The 4,807-nt window shown below is 41.2% G+C and overlaps 1 long non-coding RNA gene across 4 annotated transcripts; it reads left to right on the top strand.

Annotated features, from left to right (window-relative positions):
• Window positions 1–570: 570 nt before the first annotated feature.
• On the top strand, window positions 571–4,430 carry LOC124681624. 4 transcript variants are annotated; one of them, XR_006995963.1, is made up of 7 exons: window positions 571–918; window positions 1,266–1,882; window positions 2,003–2,302; window positions 2,705–2,785; window positions 2,890–3,200; window positions 3,703–3,749; window positions 3,886–4,430. It is a non-coding gene; the product is annotated as an uncharacterized LOC124681624 (long non-coding RNA). The 4 variants fall into 4 exon arrangements; XR_006995964.1 differs by lacking the exon at window positions 3,886–4,430 and having other exon boundaries at window positions 2,003–2,159; window positions 2,232–2,302; window positions 3,703–3,851; XR_006995965.1 differs by lacking the exon at window positions 3,886–4,430 and having other exon boundaries at window positions 2,003–2,159; window positions 3,703–3,851.
• Window positions 4,431–4,807: the final 377 nt, after the last annotated feature.

Here is a 4,807-nt window from a genome sequence, read left to right as displayed (position 1 = left end):
AATCTCTTCCCTTCCATCTCTTGGACAGATAGAGGGAGGGCAGCCGTTGGTGTCCCATTCAGTCAAGAATTGGGGCTTCACAGTTACTAGCCAATATTTATCTCATGCCTTTCCTCCAAATGAACCCATTGAAATTGCAAATTTCAGCATAAAGTCTGGACTGAATAGCAACCTAGTTTATGATAGTGCACCCAACGATCTAAGTGCTCCCACACGATCAGATCATGAATAATATGAGCAAATGAATTGACGGGTTAAGCAATTCCGAACGTGCAAAAATAATAATCGTCTTGTCTTTACTATTATATTCCAGTTGGTCGTACGTCATACAACACGTTTGGTGAGGAGATTCGAAGGATTTTAACCGTTCGATCTAATCTGAGGTCTCCGGTTCGCTCCATCACCTTTCCACTTCTCTCCGCATAGGAGAGAATCAATCACAATTAAATCTCCTTTAATTATCCGTAATGGCATTTCCTTGCTATACAGTCAAGTACCGTAATTATGGACAAAATCTATACTACCAAACGAAGACAAGGTCGTTCCTTTTCCATCGGTTTTCTTTTCGTATGCTTTCCTCCCCGTCTCCTCTCTCTTGCAATCTCCTCCGCCAACACCCAATCCCGGCCGCCTCCGCCGCCGATTGGCGCCACCATGACGCTGCTCGTCTCTTCGTACTCCGATTCCACGGCTAACCCTATACGCCCAATGCCTCCGCCTGGCCGCAAAGAAGCCGTCCGCTCCAAGGTGCTCGGTGGGGATTCGTTCTGGCGCCCATTCATCTCTCGCGGGAACCGGAAGAGCTGCAGGGTACATGGTGCGTGCTGGCCGCCCGAGGTGTGCTCTGGCTGTATGGGCTGCGGTGGCGAAGCTTGCCGCTGAAGTAAGGGAACCGGATGCGGGTGAGCTCGAGCGCGTGTAAGTGCAAATTTCTTTCACGATGACGTTTGGCGTCGGATTCACTGTGGTTAATCCACTAATAGTTGGTTTGATTTCTTCGTTATCGTGATACTGCCTGTCTGCTTGCATGGAGGCAATTCAAAGGACACATGTTGTCTATATACCAAGTTCATAGTCTGAAGGAAATGTCATTCTCATTTTATTTCGGTTACGGAGTACATGATACTCTTCTTATAATTTCTCTAATTATTAATCGCTTGGTGGTGTCTTTACATGTTTGTGCTTGCACGGACTAAGCTATCTCTCTGCAGTTGTCAAATCGATCTTGAAAATCTTTTCGTCTCAACCTCTATTTTTTTTTGTAGATCATGCTTCAGATAAGTGGTTATGTTGACCAGATCACCAGGGGAATGGTAAATTTGCTTTCCAGGTTTTGGAGTTGGACACATGCGAGATACCAAAACAAAAGGCAAGATAGCCTGCCAATGCCACCAGTGTAATATTCTTAAAAGTCTCATGCCCTGACGCACGTATTCTAATTGGGGGTATCAACACACAGTTCCACATTTTTAAGGTATATGGATTTGGGGCACTCCTGTTGAAGTTGATGGCTTCAAAGTGTCCGTCCTTTACCTGAACAAGGATTTGAGAGCATTGGAAATTTAATAGTAAAGATTATTAATTTCTCATTCAGATGTGTTTTGGGGCCTTTTGTTTTCATCTTAGGATATTTTCTCTTGTAATTTTTTATACTTCTCTTCTTGTCTACAATCTCCCTGAGAGAATGCATTTCTATGGTCTTTGATGCCTTCAGTCCCTCACCGCAACTCATATTTGATACTCTGCTTTAACTAAATACTCTGCTTTAACTAAATAAGCATCTCCTTGTCTTAGTATGAGCTTGATATACAAACTGAACAACACGTTGAACATGAAGATCTGGGAGAGGGAGCAACCCACATCCTGTGTTGGAAAAATAAAGGTAATTGTGTTACTCGATACTCCCATATTTATTGTCCAGCTTTTATCCTTGATTGCAGAAAATTGGACTTATTAGTGATCGTGACCGGTGGTTGACAGCTGGGAATTATATCTTCTCCAGGAAAACGATGAGGATGAGACCTACGGTGGTTGAAATCAATCAACCTGAAAACAGTACTGTTCATCTGCTCCCTATGACCTGATGCAATCTCCTGAGACCAAGGCACTGGGCTTTGCTGCAGGATTTAGATCTTCCTATCTATTTGCCTACGTGTTTGGTATACTTTTCACCCTCTCATGTTTCCGTTTCCACAAAACAGAATCTGATGTTGAATACTACCATTTTCAAGGTATCGGGATGTACAATACGTAGAAACTGGTGCCACAGGAGGCCTATCACATTGGATGTTCTTCCTATGAAGTCAGGCGCTTCTACACACTTTGGACTTTTTAGCTAGGATGTTTCTAAATAGATTAGCAGCATCACAAATGCATTTTCTTCAGCTATGCACACCAATAACAGTTAATTTGAATAAAAGACGCTGTTAGATAACCATTCTAGACGGAGCTGCTGGGATCTATTAGGATTATCATCGAGGCTGATTCGGAACTGTTGATGCTAGCACTCAATAAGCGCCAATGCAACGCTGGAAGATCTGAAACTACAGCTCGTATTTGTTTCTCCAGTTGTGAGGTCATAGCTTGTAGGAGAGAGGAAAATACACCGGCACATGAGATGGAAAGTTAGGAAGCCAAGCAAACATAATATAATGTTTTAGTTTCTACCTGATAAATACCATTGATATTAACATTATTACTGCAGTTCATCATCTTGATGGTGCTTATAATTAGAGCTGCTGCTTGGTTTTTTCCCTGGATCATCCAAAATTCTTCGATGTTTAATGTAAGATTTCAAAGTATATTATACTTCAGTTGATGGCACTATGTCAATTAGTGGTCCATTCTCTAGAGGATTTTCTTACAGGACAATGTTTGTTCACTTTCCAGGGGGATTTTGTGGAACAACTCATTCACGGACGCGTGTGTGACGGCGTTGAGTATGTGTGGCCAGGGATGGAGTTGACAGGGAGTGGCAGCAAGCGGTGGGTGGTCATCCTAGCGAGCCAGGGCTTCGGCGAGAACATCGCCGACTTCGGAGACGATGACGTAATCTACTCCGCCTCCATAGGCGGGTCGCGTGGAACCGCCTTCTGTTCGGACCTGGAACCGTCCTGTCTTGACTCTTCAATCCCGTCGACCCGGAGTCTAGCATCGTCACCTGAAAGTGGGTGAGAGCCTGGACGTCGCCCACAGAGAAGGTGATTGCTAATCGACTACACATGCATGGCTGCACTTGCACCACCTATTCTCTGAGCACTTGTGTAACTTAGGAGCGAGGCTTCGGTGCCGATTCTTTTTTGGGGACAATAACATGTGTTGCTCTCTTGCAATATTGAAAATGAGCACTTCTCACCATGTTCACCTAACTAGGTTTGTCGGTTCACCTAAAGCATGTGCCATATTGCTTGTCAAGGAACATGTTTCGGCAAAATAATTTGGTTGTAGGTGCACATTATTCAGTATTTCCTAGAAATAATTTGTATACAACATGAAGGACTTTTTTTTTGGTAAAATATACTCGAGGATAAGTGAATATTCCTCAAAACTGTTTAGTTGTACACAACATGAATAAATAATAATATGAAGTTAACTGTTTATCTTATTAGCAACTTTACTTAAAGCCAAAGAAATGTGCAGATATATTCATGTAATGCTTTGCATAACTTGAAGCTAATTGTTTTTTTTTTGGATCCACAACAGCATGGTGCTCATCGAGTAGTGTGCATCCACTGGCTCAACAATATTAGGTGAGATCGATTGGTTGCTATGTATGTGAATGAATGTGCTACTGATGTAATTTTATTGATTTGATACATGTTAGAGTTATGAACGTCTAACTATGTTATTCATTCCTTCTTTACTAACAATACTCATAAACACTAGGTGCATAACTTCTATGGCAACACCTTTTTTGCGGATAATCTATGGCAACACCTTGTAGTATTGACAATGATCACGCTACTCAGGTCGTCTTCTCAAGTCTTGAAGTATATATGATCGCCATAATTTTTATCTTTGTAGCATCTAAAAGTTCTCAGGTTTTGTCTATTTTCCATTTAGTTTCCATGGCCTGTTCTAAGAACACGCAAGGGGGTAATTCGCTCAGAAATATGAAGTGCAAGTATACGCATTTAGTAGTTGCAGGAACTGAGACAAAGGCCAAATATAGCATGCTTGGTAGGAGAACTACGCAATTAACGTTGGAGCTGTTGGCAGAAATAAATGGGGAACACCAAACACTGGCCTAACATTCCTGTGATGTGGGGGTGGAGGAGACAAGGTTTGATCCGTTATGGAGACCAAAGGTTACTTGATTGTCTGGAGAGAGAAAGAAAGTTGTAACATATGATCGTAAACAGTAACACATGCAGAAAGTAGGAAGATCGGAATAGGCTAGATAATCTAAAAAAAAGGAAGAGGCTAAATTGTAGTATGTCTGATGATTTTTTAAAATATGCATAAACCATGAAATTATGTGAAATGAAAATTTTAATGCTTTTGGAACACTATGTGTGTCTGTATTTGTAATATATGAATATGTATGTGTATTCATATTTCCATATGTGAAATTATGTGAAATGAAAGTTTTAATTTTTTCGGAACACTATGTGTGTCTGTATTTGTAATATATGAATATGTATGTGTATTCATATTTCCATATGTGCATGTGCAAAGACATTAGTCAATTAGTTAATTTTGTGGTATAACTAGATTTCCTGCATTTCCTCGGTTATCTAGGTGTGATTATTCACGCTTGCTTTCGTTCAGCTGGTCTTGGCATGAAGAGAGTGGGATCACTAGAGTT

This window comes from Lolium rigidum, unplaced genomic scaffold, assembly GCF_022539505.1.
Source record: "Lolium rigidum isolate FL_2022 unplaced genomic scaffold, APGP_CSIRO_Lrig_0.1 contig_49493_1, whole genome shotgun sequence".
NCBI classification, from domain to species: Eukaryota; Viridiplantae; Streptophyta; class Magnoliopsida; order Poales; family Poaceae; genus Lolium; species Lolium rigidum.
The sequence above is the reverse complement of the archived record's forward strand: the minus strand, read 5'-3'. Positions and strand labels throughout refer to the sequence as shown.